This window comes from Triticum urartu, chromosome 2 (assembly GCF_003073215.2).
Source record: "Triticum urartu cultivar G1812 chromosome 2, Tu2.1, whole genome shotgun sequence".
NCBI classification, from domain to species: Eukaryota; Viridiplantae; Streptophyta; class Magnoliopsida; order Poales; family Poaceae; genus Triticum; species Triticum urartu.
In genome coordinates this window covers 12021120-12038722 of record NC_053023.1, presented here as the reverse complement: position 1 = coordinate 12038722, position 17603 = coordinate 12021120, and positions in this window count along the sequence as shown.

The following is a 17603-nucleotide window of genomic DNA, read 5'->3' as shown; positions in this document are numbered from 1 at the left end:
TATGCTATTTTCTAAGTAAGTCGGTATTGTATTAATTAGGGGAGGATGCTAAAAACTTTTAGCGCTAAACACTAGAGGGACATATACCATTGGATATATCTGGTTCAACGGATGAGATATTTTGGGTCTCCAGGATTCACTCTTTATATAAATTACAATATAATAAGTATAGGTGCAGATGTGATACATCACTCAGAGGATCTCATGGGTTGATGTTTATATTTGGATGGATAGGATTGTTGGATTCACTAAACTCACTCTTTTATTAGTAGTAGAGATATTTGGATGGATATGATTGGTTGGATTCACTAAACTCGCTCCTTTATCGGTAGTATACAAATAGAAACTAGTCAAATTTATCTACACAACTTGTATATCCATGTCCTTGTTTCATGTTTCTTCAGTTTTCTTCCAAATTTGCAGAGATGCACATCGTAGTATGCATCACGTGACATGTTTTGGTCTGTCTAAGTAGAATTCTCGGGCTTTCAGGCCGGGCCTTGGTTTTCAGCCTTTTCATTAGGCTGGGCTTGTGCTTGTATTCACTATAATTCTCAGGCTTAGGGATGGGCTCAAGTTGGTTATTGAAGGTCAGGATTTTTGTATCCCCGGCCTGAAACCTAGCCTAGCCTGAGAACTAACGAGGTTTTGTTTCTAGCATCCCCAGTGTTCATCCTTCCCCATCCCCACCTCTTATATTACATTAGAGATACCCTTGAAGATTTTTATGTTCCAACAAGACCCCTTAGATAGGCTCTGCCCCAAAGTTCCTTACTGATCAATGAAATTTTCACCTGTGCAAGATGGCAGTAAAAGCATCACCGCCATCCACAAAGCCCATGCCATGTCATATGAGCTGCATTGGATTGAGCTCTAGCACCCCTACCCCTCCTTACTCGGCATGGTACCCCGAGCTCACCGTGGCTGCCCAACCTCGGGCATAGTCATGTCGCATTGACCTATGTACCACTACTACAGCAAGCCCCATGCATGGCTCTGCCCGAAGCCCGAGTTCCTCTATGCTATCAAGGTGCTCGATGAAATGCCTCTAGTGTTTGGTATATTTTTCATTGACGCAATCAACGGGTGGTGTGTGTTAGATGTCAATGTAGTTGCCTACATAGCTTTGTGCGTATGAGATTGCTTGTTTAGTTTTTTGATGATTCATTGTTGGACCATGACGATGTATACCAACGATGTTGTTTGCTGAGATTATGACCAACAAGAGGCCTTGCCATGGTGGTTTTATGCCAAGTCATTTGGTAGTATGTAGGAACAAGCAGGCTGCCATGCATAGGGAGTAAACTTTGCAATGTTTAATTTAGATTACATGCATTTTGACCATATATTATATTTTAATATGAATTTGATTTTTGAATTTAATTTGAAATTTACGAATTTGAAATGATGTTGAATTATGTGCAGTTGGGAACACAATTTTTTGAGTTATTGTGATAAGAAAATAGAGTTGAATATAGTCTTTATACACAAATGTGGAATGAACTGGCAATTATTAGGATATGCAAAATCACCTCCTTTGGTATTGGTAATCCAAAAGGTGGTACTATGTCAGCCCCGTAACAACCTAGTAGGGATGGATTTGAGGGTCCGTTGGAGATGCTCTGCCCCCCTTCTACAACCATTCAAAATTTTGCTTGTAGTTTCGGTTGTAGCCAATGTTTCTCAACCCTCCGATTTTACTAACACTAAAGTCTATCCATTAACATGTAATTTTTTCAAAATTTTCCTTTGCCTTCCCTTATCCCTCGCAAGCGCACAAACAAGGAGTTTCAGAGGTGGTGCAAGGAGGGGCGTAGGAGTGCCATCATGTGAAGAGGTGATGAAAGAGGCCGCGGGGCTATGCAGACTGGCTACAGAGCTTACTATCACATGGGCACAGGAAGTGTTGGCCGGGACCAAGGGTGGATGGTGCATGGGAAGATCCTGTGTGGCTTGTGAATCGGTGACGGGAGGCGAGAAGATGTCACGGGATCGCTATTCAGCATGGAGGAGACCGCATGCAATGGCCTCACTCCCACTACAAGGAATTCACTGATCTATGCTGAATTTGTGATGAAATTCTTAGAAACGTCATTGATTCGCCTAAATTATGTGATTTTCATAACTGAACAAAAGTGGTCTTCTAGGCTCAGTTAAGTGACACATTTTATCATGAAGGAGGATTCTCGTCATAGATTTAAACAAACACAAAATTGCTAAAGATCGGTTCATGGCTTAGTCTACCACCCAAGGCAAGCCCAAGTCGCCCCTTCCACATTATTGATTTTTTTTGTTTAGAAAAATAGTAAATCCGTATTTGTGTTTTAAAAATCCTATATAATTCATAATAACTCAGAAAATTATGAATAATATACGGAAATTTGCACAATATTTCCATCTACTTATTCATTTCATTTCCATGTATTCTATAGTAAGATTTAGCACACTGTTAACCGATGCTATAAATTATTATTCCAATCATAACTCGAATAAGCCTACCGTGCATTTGAATTTTTAATATATTTTCTCGATACGAGCTAAGAGTGTATTGGATTACCTAAATATGAAATCTATTTTAATTTACAACCCTTATTTGTGATACACCTTGTTCAAATTTGAATTGTAAATATCAGTATATTAATTTAATACCTAAATGATAGCAAATGAACTCACAGAGAAGTCCTAACTTTGAAATTGACAATATTATGTAGTATGTTCCATGTATCCAAAAGTTCAAGCAATTTAGATAAATATTTATCTGTAATGTAATACACTGGGTGTCCTAACATAGTATTTAAAAAAATGAAAATACAATTACTACAATGATGTAAATATTTATCTCAGGGTGTCCTAACTTACTATTTCAAAAAACAGAAAAATACAATTATTACATTGATGGAACATCAATGTATGTTTGTGCATACTGATGTTAAAGGATGCTGTACTAGTCTTAATGAGTGAAAATGATGAATATTTTTTTGTGGGTAACTTAATAGCTGCCATAGAATGGGGAGCACCATCGCTAAGTGCACACCATTTTTGGTACCCTAAAAAGGATCCTAGTGGAGTTTTTTTTTGCCTCAGCCAGCAAAAACCATGCAAGGGTGGGTTTAGGGCATGTACTAGAGATGCTCTAACCCTTAGTACTGGATTTTTGTCCATGTTTATAAAAATAGAGTGTGTGTGTGTGGGGGAGAGAGAGAGAGAGAGAGAGAGAGAATGTCATTTCAGTTGTTCGAAAAGATTACCCTTCACAAAGGTAAGCAACGGGCAATTCTCTCCCATTTCACAATGGTGAGCGTGACATGAGACACGAGGGAGAAGATGAAGCAGCGGGGGAGGTACATTGGCTGGTTGGCATTTATTTCCTTCTAAAACAAAGAAAAAGAAACATTAGATGTCCTATTGATTTATGAATGATTTCATAGATTGAATTCCTCGCCTCGATCTAAATCACATGTTGATTTGAAGTACATCTTTTTATTGTCAAGTGTATTTTCAATATTAGTGTGTGTATACGCAAGTAGAGGGTAGCTCAAATGGTTAAGTTCCTTGGGTAGGAACCAACCCACTATGTTTCAAGTCCTTGACTTGGCATTGGTGCTCGCGTTTTCCAAGATATATTTCAGCTTTTCCAGCGATGTTCATTCAGTGGGAGGAGTCATTTTGATCGACTACGAGACGCCTGTGGTGACTTCATCAATCTCAAGATGTTGTATGGGCTCAGTATCTTAGAGGTTCGGTAGGGTGTGTATGCATGTGTTCATAGGGTGAGTGTATATGTGCTTCTGCGATTGTACTATGTTCAAAAAATATTAGTGTGTGTATACTTCATATGTTACCACTACACTCATCATCTGTTTATACAACAGTAGATAGTATCTTCCGTACCAGAGTGTATGCAATTGCATCATGTAGTGTACACATGCAAGGCTACCTTTTGTGTGTGTATATACAACTTTTTAATATAGTCCCTTTACGATAATACTTTATGTCTATAAATATGAAGACCTTTTTAATATACAAATTATAAGATACAAAACGAACTATGTGGAAAAAAACAAGTAATTTTGATATGTTCTTGGAATATATGCTCACATGGCTAGTACGGTGACATACTCATAAATATGCTAGATACTCCCTACTACTCTCCCCGTCCCATAATATAAGACCATATTAAATCCAATTTGGTAGGGAGTAGATTGTACGCAACCCACCAATCATGGGAGTAACAAAACCGGGTTGTGGAAAAAAGGCTTTACATATGGGCTATGCATGATAAACAAAATAATTTAAGAGACATGCTAGCTAATGCGAGCGGATGCCAAATTGATCGACAATGACAAGAAAAATAGTGAGCTTACATGGACTTGATTGAGCTAGCAAGAAGATCAACCGCAAATCGTCCCTGAATCCTGCTAAGCTTCCGAGTTGGATCACCAGCAGCTACGCTTAAAGAAACGAGTAGCTGGAGAGCGTTGCGGGGGCATGCATGCATGCTTGTTTGCAGCTGTGTTCAAGACTCCAAGTCGAAGCTATCTATAATGCATCAGCTCCATCGCGCGTCCAACAACAGCCCAAAGAAAGCATAGCTGTGTACTACGTCTACACATTGCCGGCATGCATGCATGTTACCTTGTTTGTACGTACGTGAATGGCTGCATCGATCTTGTGTACACTCCCTCACTCACCGTTAGGTAACGGAGACAAGCTAAATTTGGAAGGAGGTGAGTAGCCAAGTAGCTAGGTTGGTGGCTTGTCAATTGGTGGAGTACTATAAATTTGGAACCACGCCCATTATGCATGCGAGAGTAGGTTGGTACGTAGCTTGTGACTTGTAGAGTGCTGCGTTTGGAACGAGGGGGTGAGTACGTACATTTGTGTAGGTATGTTGTCGGTCTCAGACGTGCATGTTGGCTAGCTAACAAGTTGCATATGTGCGTGGTGATTGATTTTCATTTGTGGTCATGATACTCTGCCGCCATTTGTGGGCTTGATAATGCCGCTACATATATGCATGTCGATGGTTTATTATTCTACTAGTAAGGAGGCTAGTAGACGAGCCCGTCAATGTCAGGACAAAATTCCATTGTCGAGACTCTCTACACAAGGGAGCTAATTAAAGCGACTATATGTCAGCTACCAAAGAAGAATTTAACAACTTGGGTCCGTCAATATCCGCCCACTACCCACGGCCGCCTCAGTCGTATCCATCCTGGCGTTCTCATCCAGCTCGGGCACCACCCCGACCATCAACACCTGGACTCGCCTCCTCGGGAGACCCTGTGGCCGGGTACAACGTCCAAGAAGGCCGCCTCCGGCTCGGCCTCACCACCGGACGTTGCAGCTTGCCGAGTCGTCTGTGGCACCGTCTCGGTGTTGTGTCTCGCCATCTTCTTTTGGGAGATTCGACTGACGCATCTGCTATTTTGATGCAAACTAGTAAATACTACCTCCGTCCGGAATTATTTGACGCCGAACTAGTTGTAATATCGATTAGATGATCTTTTGTTTGTTACTATCATGCATCCAAGGTGGTTCGTACAAGACCGTATGTAAGACACGACACACGAGACAAAAGCCGCATGGTGAAGCGAAAATAGAATTTACCATGTGTGTCTGGGATCGCCTGGGCTGGTCCCTACCTACTTTGGAGTTTAGTTGATCGGCGTGCGCAGGGGAAGACAGGCACGAACATACACCATATATAGGATGCACTCCAGAGAGTAAGTTACACATTTGGTCCTTGTACTATTGCTGACGTGTAACCAGAATTTCGGATTTCGTTTTTTGATTTTTACTGGTCCTGGACGAAATGGGTGAAATTCGGATTTTTCAAATTTTTTCAGAAAATTTTGGACGAAAATCATAAAACAAATTTGAATTTTAGGACGAAAAATGAGCGAAATTTGCCTAAAATTTTGAAATACAACAGAACAACAAATGAGTATTAAGAACTTTTAGCAAAATATGCATGTAAAATTCAAACAGGTGAATCTATTCATCAAATCACTACGTATCAGACTGAACATCAACACTCCAGTTGCAACCATTCACACAATAGCATAGTCGATCAATTCAGAGAGCAGCAACCATTAGAAAAGCAACATGATAGTCCAGATTAACATGTGACTTAATAGTTCAGATACTAAGAGTAACATGCGACTTAATAGTTCTACCAAGAGTCGAAACGAACACCCATAACGGTTCAGAAATACAGTCCATGATGAATTTAACACGGCATTCGAAGTTCAGTTATGCCGACCCCAAAATACAAACAGAAAGTTCAATTCAGACGTCTTGTTCTTCAACTCTTCAGTCTTGCACCAAAAGTATTGAATCGAACAGAGACCTTCACTTCGGACTTCTTGTTCATCCACCCGTTAGTCTTCACCAAACCAAAAGCTCTTTTGCTCCCATGCCGCTTAACCTTGCAACTAAAGCATTGTGAATTATACAAACATTACAAGTAGATGGCAGAAACAACAATGCATTGATGGAAGCCGCAATTGGAACAACATATAAAATCATATGGACAGAAACAATGTGAATTATATAAATATTACAAGTAGATGGCCGAAACAACTCATAGATGACAGCCCCAATTAAAACACAACATATAAATTCAGATGGACTAAAGCATTGTGAATTATATAAACATTACAAGTAGATGGCAGCGACAACTCATAGATGGCAGCCCCAATTGAAACACCATATAGAAGTAGATGGCAGAAACAACAATTAATAGATGGCAACCCCAATTGAAACAACATATAAAATCATATGGACTAAAGCAAACATCACATGTTTATGACAGAATATAAGAAAGTGCATAAATGGGAAATTATTGATGTCATCACAAGGAACTTACTTGTCAATTGTAAAGGCTGTTGACCTCCTTGACCTTCTTGGCTTGCCTAACCCGTTCAGATCTACGGTTCACCAAACTACCATCACTTGTTACCTCAACATTGTTTCCAACTTGACTTGCTAAATCCTTTTCAACTTGCATTGGCGAATCTCCTCCATCGCCGCCGCCACCGCCGTCTAGGGGTGTTTCGTTGTGAGTCTGTGTTGGGTTAGTTATGTTGTGCCCACAGCAGAACTTGGGTTTGTGTGTGTTGGTCTGTGTGTGAGTGCTGGACCTTGTCTGCGGTGGCGTTGTGTTGGTGTGTTGTGTGTTCTGTTGTTACCTGATACTTTGTGCTTGGTGGTTGCTTTATTTATAAAGTGGGGCAGAAGCCTTTTTCAGTAATCTCCTCCATCAGATTGACTTGCACCATCATCATGGCTATCATCATCATCATCATCAATTTCCAGGTCCAGCTCCTCATTTTCTTCATCATCATCCTCACTATCATGGTAGTCATCCTCTTCTTCCTCTACCCTCTTTGTTTTCCTGCCATTGTCCTTCCTTGCAAGACGAGACACTTTCCTACTTGAGTTAAGAAAAGGTATTTTCTCAAACATGGCGCTAGCAGCATCAACTCCATCCAAGATTGCATGCTCCTCATCCACACTCAACCATTCCATCATAGGATTTGTTGCATCAAACATGGTTGTATCCATCATCATTGCACATGCATCAACTTCCTTCTGCTTATCATTCTCTCTCACCGGGTCTTGTTCTTCTTCAGCACGTATCTTCAAAATGTGAAAACAAAATCAGTCAATGACAACGAAGTACAAAGAATAAAATGGGTAAAGTCGCTATGTATAAAACAATGTTGTATTAGAAAACAGCCTTTACTCTAAACATTGCTAAGTAAACATCAACATTTACTTTAAATAACAACCTAGTAACAGTCTTTAATAAATAGTAGCATTTACTTAGTAAACAACAACCTTTATTTCAAACAATGCTTAGTAAACAGCAGTATGCGGGTGAATCATGGCATATGGGTGAATAATGGCACATGGGCAAAACACATTTCATACCTTCAAGTTGTAGCGCACAGATACAAGCTTGTGCAGCTTTCCATATAGAAGACGGTTTCTTTGCTTCGTGTGGACCAAAGCAAAAGCGCTCCAATTCCTCTCAGCCACTTGACGAAACACATTGTGATACAATCCTCAAGGCACACTTCTGCAGATTAGGAACTTCCCCTCCAAATTGGAACCACCACTCAGCTGCCAAGTTAAAACAAAATTAACATAGTGAGATGAACTGAGTTGCAAAACTGGGGTAATAGAGAATATTACAAGTGGGGTATTGGAACTTACTTGGTGACATTTTCTCTGCAGAGGAACGTGCCAACCTTGAGCCAAACCTCCCACGACATTCCCTGTAAGTGCTGACTTCATCAATGGCCAAAACAGCGGTCTCAGGGTCTGCGATCTTCTCAATGGCATCTATTAGTGCATAAGCATAGGTCATAATCTTGCTCATGTTGATCTAATAATGTGTGTCAGGATCAAGGACAGCAGCTGCATAGGAGAAGGAAGAACAAAAGAAGTTAAAACCATGAAAAGAGAGCATCATGATACAAATTTAGTTAGTTTTGTAACTACCTGCAACCAATAGGGTGCCTTCTTGCATAGCATCGATCCTCTGGGACACCTTGCTCATGACTCTATGAAACATTTGTGATTTAAAGTGCGTTATATCGACTAGAGGGGGGGTGAATAGGCGATATTTATGAAAGTCTTCAGAACATTGAAGTTTTGAAGACAACCGATAAAATTAAACCTATTACCATGCAGCGGAAGGTAGACTACACTAGGCAAACCATAGTCAAGTATTCAATGAAGTGAAAGCACAAAGACTATAGCAGCTAGGTAGTAAGGATCAGGTAGGAAGATATTGTGAAGCCAAACAGAACACGCAGTCACTCAGTGAAGACAAATGATAGTGCAGACATACAATGACTTCACAAGGAGTAACAGTAAGTAAAGGGAAGTGAAGATGAAACCAGTGACTCGTTGAAGACAATGATTTGTTGGACCAGTTCCAGTTGCTGTGACAACTGTACGTCTGGTTGGAGCGGCTAGGTATTTAAACCTTAGGACACATAGTCCCGAACACCCAGTCCTGAACACGCAGCTCAGGACACCCAGTCCTCACCGTATTCTCCTTGAGCTAAGGTCACATAGACCTCGCCCAATCACTCTGGTAAGTCTTCAAGGTAGACTCCCAAACCTTCACAGACTTCGTTCACTGGCAATCCACAATGTCTCTTGTATGCTCAGAACGCGATGCCTAACCGGCTGGAGGATGCACAGTCCTCAAGTGTAATAAGTCTTCAGATCACACAGACAAGAAGACTTAAGTGATGCCCAGTTCTCTCTGGCTCTGGTGGTTAGGGTTTTATCCTCGCAACGAATTCTCTCTCAAAGGCTTCGAGGTGGGTTGCTCTCAAACGACAAAAGTCGTACTTTCAATCTGAGCAGCCAACCGTTTATGGTTGTAGGGGGTGGGCTATTTATAGCCACTTGGCAACCCGACCTGATTTGTCTGAAATGACCCTGGGTCACTAAGGAACTGACACGTGTCCCAACGGTCAGATTTCAAACTCACATGGCAACTTTACTTGGGCTACAAGCAAAGCTGACTTGTCCGACTCTGGACAAGATTAGCTCTCATACTCTTCACTCGAAGACATAGGTTTTTGGTTTAGGCATCACTTCAGTCATTCTGACTGGTTCTCTTGGATCCCACTTAACAGTACGGTGGTTCCTATGACTCAACACAAAAGAAAAAGAACTACGAAAGATCTAAGTCTTCGAGCTCCATAGGCTTCATATCGTGTCTTCTCTTGTCATAGTCTTCAATGTGAATATCTTCATATACCACCTTTGACTTCAATGTCTTCATACATTTTTAGGGGTCATCTCTGGTAGTAAAACCGAATCAATGAGGGACTTCTACCTGTGTTATCCTGCAATTCTCACAAACACATTAGTCCCTCAACTAGGTTTGTCGTCAATACTCCAAAACCAACTAGGGGTGGCACTAGATGCACTTACAATCTCCCCCTTTTTGGTGATTGATGACAAACTAGTAAAAGTTTTCAACGGGGAATATAATCTGTGAAATTGTAAAGGATAAGGAATTGTCTTCATAAGTTGCAAGGGCTCCCCCTAAAGATGTGCATATAAGTTAATTTGCTTTTGGAATGCAAATGCACATGGCAGGTTGTACTTGTGGAGATCCACTTCAACTTATGATGACAATCCACTCTGCATGTGAAAATATATGAAGATAATGACATGCATAATGGAAAATGGACGTCTGCAGAATCAGCTAAGTGCGGAATTTATCGTCGCACATGCGGAATTTATCTTCGCAAAACAAGGTGGCAAATAAGTAGCAGATGACCATCTAGTTTAAGTGTTACAACTCATAAGAACCAAATGTAGCAAAAACGAGAGTTGTAAGCACGAAGCAAAATATAGAGCACCCGCCCATATGGACCTGCTTGAAGACTATCAACTCATATGCTTTTCCCCCTTTTGTCAGTAATGAATAAAAAGGTTTGAAGACATAGAGCCTCTACTCGTTCCCATGAGGAGTAGGTGAAGTAGCAGGGTTGTTGGTGTTGTTTGGCGGTGCAGAAGAGCTTGGAGGTGCTGAAGGAGGTGGCGATGAAGTAGCATCGTCTTCATCCTCAATAATTCTGGCAGTCACTGTGGCAGCAGAGGAAGAGAACTCAGAGTCTTCAAGTGATGGAGTTCTTAGCAGCACAACCCTTCGAGGAGGTGTGGAGTCAAACTTGAATCTCTCAGTGAAGCCATCCTCTTGAAGATCAGCTTCAGAACACATCATCGAGAGCCCTTTCCATGTGCAGCAACAAGTTTCATGGGCAACGAAAGCATTCTTGGTGGCAAGATTTCGAGTGCGATTAACATCCACCAAGAGGCTTTTCATCTGACGCTTCAGCCAGTCATGATGCCTATCCAGTTTCTGATGTAGAGCCACAAGAAGCTCTCGGTCGTTGAGAACACGAGTGCGCTTCTTGGGTCTTGGAGCAGTGGCACTGTCAGTGGCTTCAGTGGAAGCAGGATGTGGTGCACGTGTAGTGCCAGCCAAAGGATACACCCGAGAAACTGCTTCAACTCCTGCAACGTTCTGAGTGAAACTCTGATGTTCTGCATTCTGAAGACTTAGAGGTTGCTTGGCAGGCTCAGAATATATGGCTTCAGTAGACATGTCCACGTCAGGCAAGAAGATCCGATGGTTGCGGGCTGAGGGATGATACGAGATGGCGGAGTGTAGCTTGATCAGCTGCATGACCCAAGGGGCGTAGAACTTCAAACCAAACAGATCAACGCCTGATGTAGCAAGTTGGCGTATGAAGAAGTCCTGTGCATTGAAGCATTTTCCATGAAGTATATAGAAGACCAAAGTCTTCATTGCACCCTGAAGCTTGGCATTTGGAGAGTGCCCTTTGATAGGCCAGAGAGTTCGCCTGATGATGTGATAGATGGTTCTAGGCAGGTACTCAAGGTCTTCAACAAAGAACTCTATGGGATAAGCAGCATCTTGGGGTAATGGCTTCATCATGCTGAGCATTTGACTCATATTAGGTTCTGGCCGCTGAAAGATGCTCTCAATAGCTTCAGCATGCAGCTGACAGCCTTGCTCGAAGAGATCGCCAGGAGTGGGCAAGCCAGTGAGCTCAATGATGTCAAATGCATTGGCTTCGTGATGAACGTTGCCAGTCATCCACTCCAGGACCCAAGTCTTCGGATCTCTGCTATACCCTTTGATGTGAAATGTGGCATAGAATTGTAGCAGCAGCTCTTCATTCCAATGCTCTTCATCAGTAACAAACTGCAGCAGACCCACTTGCTTGAAGCAATCCAACGCTTCTTCTAGACAGGGCAGACCAGCTATAGCTTCAACATTAAGGCGCTTGTGTGGGAAGATGCGACCTTGGTTGTAAAGAATGCAAGAGTAATAGCTTCGCTGAGGATAGCTCCAGAACCGATCAGATGATATCCTTTCCCTTGAGTAGGGGTTCCTGGAGCTATTGAAGAACGTGTTGTCTGCCCTGAAGCCATTGATGTTAAAGGAGCCAGGTGCTGATGCAGGACCTAGAAACCTTGGCAGTCTTGGGATTGGCTTCTGGACCTGAGGCCTGTGCTCAACATGATAGTTGAATTGGGGACCGGCAGCAGACTCAGGAACAGAAGTGGCGGGATCAGTGGCTTCGCTGTCTTCTGAAGTTTTTGTTGGGGAGGGCTCCACATTAGCTTCATTGTTGGTTGTGGCAGCCTCAAGATTTTCATCCTCCACTTGACTAGCTGGAGGGTCGGTCACAGGCACGTTCTCTTGGAGAACTGCTTCTTGGTGGAGCAGGGGAGTGGGATCTTGTGGTACTTCTTCTTCTGCGGCTGATGCCGCCGGAATGTCTTCAGCAGAGACTTGAGGCCTTGGACCTTTGCGAAGCCTGCGGAACGCAGACGACGCCTGTGGAGTTGGAGTGGGCTGGGCCTCATAGTCTTCTTCCTCTTGTGGGCGATCCGCACATGAAGCATCCTGTGCAATTGGCGTCAGTGGACGACCAATGCTGATGAGTTCACTGTTTTCAAACTGAGGAAGGACTGCATCATCTTCTACATTGTCATGATGACCAATGTCTTCAGCAGCGATGGGATCAGCTGCTGGTATGTCTTCAGCTTCAGGAGCCTCTGTGGAAGCAGGCTCATGAACTGTCAGTTGACGTTCTGCGTCTGGATGAACCATAGAAATGGGTTCAACTATCAAGGGATCTGTGGGAGCAGCCCGAGCTTTCTTGGTCTTTCTCTTTTTCTTGGTGGGGGCAGTAGGAGAGGCTTCAGAGTGTTTCCTCTTCCTGGCTTCAGCCTCAGCAGTTCTTGTCTTCTTGAGCTCTGAAGCTATTGACCGGCTCTTTGGCTTCGAGCCAGTCGTTTTTGTTGGGAAGACAATCGGAACTGCTTCTTGCCTTGGTGCATCAGGTTCAGCCGTAGCAGGCTTCTTCTTCTTCTTTGCGGTCATCCTGGGGTCGATGCCAGGACGCCCAAGTGCCTTGCGCTTCTCAGCCTCATTATAGGCTTGCACACATCTGTCAGCCAGAGTCTTCATGCGCTCACGTGAACCCTGAGCTTCTGCACGCTTCTTTACAAAGGCTTCCTTAAGCTCGTGCATCATTGTCTTGAAGTTCTTCACTTCTTGCACGCTGAGCTTGGCCATATGCTTCTTGAACTGAGCCTTTTCATAGTCAATCGTCTGCTTCAGTTCAACAATGCGCTGGGCAATAGCAAGTTCTGAAGCAACGGCGCCTTGGAAGGCGACACTGAGGCCAATGGGTAGCTGTAGATCTTCAAAGCTGATGTTTGGCGTGTCAAACCACTCATCAATGAAGTTGTGGATGATGGTGACATCAAAGAGAGGCAGATCATTGAAGATTTCTGTTTCTTCTTTGCTCTTGATGAGTTGCTCAAGAGCGTCATCTGCTAGATCTTCATCACTTGACAGATCAATGTCGTCATTGCGCAGAATGGCAGCAGCTGTTAGCTCTTTGCCAGTGTGAGACAGAGGCATCTTGGCCTTCTGGGGCTTGGAGACGCGTGATAAGTCTTCAGACTGCACACTGTCTTCAGGAGGTGCAGTTGCCAATGGCTTCGCCCTTGAGATTTTTGATGAAGGGGCCGGCTTTGAAGCTTTTGGCTTCTTCAACTGCTTTGGCTTCGGCACTGCAGGAGCGTCATCAGACTCAGTGTCAACTGCAGGCTCATTCACTACAGTCCCTTGAACCAAGATGTAGGTGATGAGGCCTTCAAGGTTGGCGAAAGGACCGATGACATTGGGTTCTGCATGTCGTGTGCCATCTGCCCTTGGAGATGAGGGACCAGGGTTGAAGTCTAACCCAAAAGTCTTCTTGTTCTGCTTCGCAGAGTTTTGAGCAAACTGGAAGTTGCGCTTGAACAGATTGTCGTCACGACACCATAGCAGTGACGACGAGTGTGCATCAACAGGCTGTGGTCCACGGACCATGCATGGATAGAAGCCTTGAGCAATGGCTTCATCTCTAGACCTGGGTAGAAGATTCTTGAATTGGATGTCTCCCCACGGTCTCTTGATGGCGTTTTTCTCAACATACTCCTGGGTCACAAATCTGTATTTGAACCATTGTTCTGCCCAATATCTTCGAATCCATTGGATTCGGGTCTTGCGCTGACTGTAATCCTCTCCAGGATCTGTCTTGTACATTTCTGAGAGTTCATCTGGCAGATATCTGGAGGTTTCACCACGACGCTTTCTGCCACCCTTCCTTGCTGCTTTCTCTGAAGCCATAAACTTTAACTTGAAAGGCTTCAAGATGTTCAAAGGCTTCAAAGGTTTTCGTTTGCTGGACCAACAGGAACTGGCTTCGGGAGAATTTATGTGATGCTGTAAGAATTCTGCAAATGAATGCAGACTATGAGAACCAAAGGATTCTCCCACGGACATGTACCTGTGACAGCATTAAGGTGCGAGGGAAGGGGAAGAGGTCATATGCATTCTCAGAAGATTTTGAAGATAAATCAGTTTAGAAGACATTGACCTCATCGTGCGAAGACATTCACTCATAGATAAGAAGGTGGTTCCAGATTTGTACGAATCCACAGATCAGTACAAGTGAGGAATCTAACTACTTTGTGAAGCACAAGTGAATATACTAGGCATGTTATGGGATGCAGTATGAGAGAGATCTAGCTTGTGTCAACAGAAACTGCTTGTGGTAGAAAGTGACAGATCAATAGGATCAATGGTGCTGTAAAAAGGGAGTTTTATTTATCACTCTTCCATGCCCTAACTTGGCGACGGAGGACACTTACGGCGATGGCGGAGAGGACGATGTCCGCGGTCGGCGTGAAGACGGCGTCGGAGAGGTTGCGGCAGCGAAGCGCTTCGTCGCTGGCATCGTCGAGAGCTAGCGGTGGCGCTAGGGTTTGTGCGAGGGTGGAAGAAGAGATAATGACCGCTGTGAGTGTGTATTTATAGGCACAGGGGCGGCACTGTGCTATTACTCAGGTGCCCCTGGCAATCATCTGAGGAACACGTGGCCATTATGCGGAATTTTGGGGTTTGTTCCACGTCCCACGCACGTCTGGATTGTCGGGTGGTCATTCCTACTTCTCCGGATTTTATGTGGAGGAATGAGCATTGAAAATGGACTTAATGGTTGTCTCTGTATCTTCTGCTGACAAGGACGCAGAGAAGACATTCGACAGTTTTAATAGAATGCATATGACTTGGAGAGATAGAGTTTGAGATAGAAAGCATAGAGAGGTTAGGGTCCGATCACATTCACTTAGTTCAAAAGATTCAACATGAAGACATAGCTATAAGTGAATGTTGTAGAGGACAGAACACTAGTATATATATATATATATATATATATATATAATCAACATAGTGATGATAATCATGAAAATATGTTGAGATCGAAGCCAAACCAAATGTGAAGACATTGCAAGGTAACGCCATGAGTGAAACACTTCAAAATAGAACGTTTGGTGGTGGCGTTACCCACCGTATATGAAGTATTAGACCCAGACACGGCGCACAATTATCGTGGCGCTCCGAAGTCAAATTCCACATTAATGTATTCACACTTAGAATGTATGTCTTCATTGATTGAAGATATACTTCACTTCGTGTGTTGCACATCTAAGTCATCAATATGCATAAGGGTTAGGATGTGTGCCTGATCACAGGACATTTGAGGATTCCAGGATATTTAGCTCACACCGTAACTTGCAAAACCTCTTCTCATCCAAGGGCTTGGTGAAGATATCTGCCAATTGCTCCTCAGTGTTGACGTGTATGATATCAATGTCTTCCTTCACAACATGATCTCTGAGAAAGTGATGACGAATTTCAATGTGTTTTGTCTTCGAGTGCTGAACTGGGTTGTTGGCAATCTTGATGGCGCTTTCATTGTCGCAGTAAAGTGGCACTTGCTTCAGATGAATGTCATAGTCCTTGAGTGTTTGATTCATCCACAGAAGCTGAGCGCAGCAAGATCCAGCAGCAATGTATTCAGATTCAGCAGTGGAGAGAGATACACGGTTCTGCTTCTTTGAAGACCAATATACAAGTGATCGTCCCAGAAAGTGACATGTGCCTGATGTAGACTTGCGATCAACTTTGTCACCAGCATAATCAGCATCCGAGAATCCAACCAGATCAAACTCTGAGCCCTTTGGATACCATAATCCTAGAGTTGGGGTGTGAGCCAAATATCGAAGAATTCGCTTCACAGCTAAGTGATGCGACTCCTTTGGTGCCGCTTGAAATCAAGCACACATGCAAACACTAAGCATAATATCTGGCCTAGATGCACATAGATAAAGTAAAGAACCAATCATGGAGCGCTATACCTTTTGATCGAACTCTTTACCATAGTCGTCAGGACCCAGATGATGTTTGGCTGGCATTGGTGTTGTGAAGCCTTTGCAGTCTTGCATACCGAACTTCTTCAGGCAATCTTTGAGATACTTCTCTTGAGATACGAAGATGCCATTGCGTTGTTGTCGTATTTGAAGACCAAGGAAGAACTTCAGCTCCCCCATCATGGACATCTGATATTGCTCTAGCATCATATATCCAAACTCTTCACTGTACTTCTGATTGGTGCAGCCGAAGATAATGTCATCCACATATATTTGGCACACAAACAGTTCACCATCATATGTCTTCGTGAAAAGAGTGGGATCTAGGGAACCAGGTATGAGGCCTTTGCTCTTCAGGAAGTATTTGAGTGTGTCATACCAGGCCCGAGGGGCTTGTTTGAGGCCATACAGTGCCTTGTTGAGCTTGTATACCATGTCAGGATGTTTTGGATTTCCAAAGTCAGGCGGTTGTGCAACATACACTTCTTCTTCAATCTTGCCATTAAGAAAAGCACTCTTCACATCCATTTGATATAGAAGTATGTTATGATGATTTGCATAGGCCAGCAGTACACGTATGGCTTCAAGTCTAGCCACAGGAGCAAATGTTTCATCGAAGTCAATGCCTTCCACTTGAGTATATCCTTGAGCAACGAGACGAGCTTTGTTTCTGACAACTTGACCATGCTCATCTTGCTTGTTGCGGTATATCCATTTGGTGCCTATTATATTGTGTTTCCGTGGATCAGGACGCTTAACCAGTTCCCATACATTATTCAGCTCAAACTGTTGAAGCTCTTCTTGCATAGCTTGAATCCATTCAGGTTCGATGAAGGCTTCTTCAACTTTCTAGGGTTCTGATATTGAGACGAATGCGAAGTGCCCACAGAAATTTGCTAGCTGAGTTGCCCTTAAACGAGTGAGTGGACCAGGTGCATTGATGCTATCAAGTATTCTTTCAATCTGCACTTCATTGGCAACGCGAGGATGTACAGGGCGAAGACTTTGCTCTTGCTGTTCATTGTCGTTGTTGGAAGGAATGTCTTCAGGCTGAGCATTGTCTTCATGTTGATCAGGTGCTAAAATGATAAGTTCTTCTTCAGGATGAGCTTCAGAAGGTATAATTTCTCCAGTTCCCATTAGCTTGATTGATTCACTGGATGGAACTTCATCTAGCACATTTGGCAGCTGCTCTCTTTGTGAACCGTTGGTCTCATCGAACCGCACATCCACCATTTCAACCACTTTGTAATGAAAGA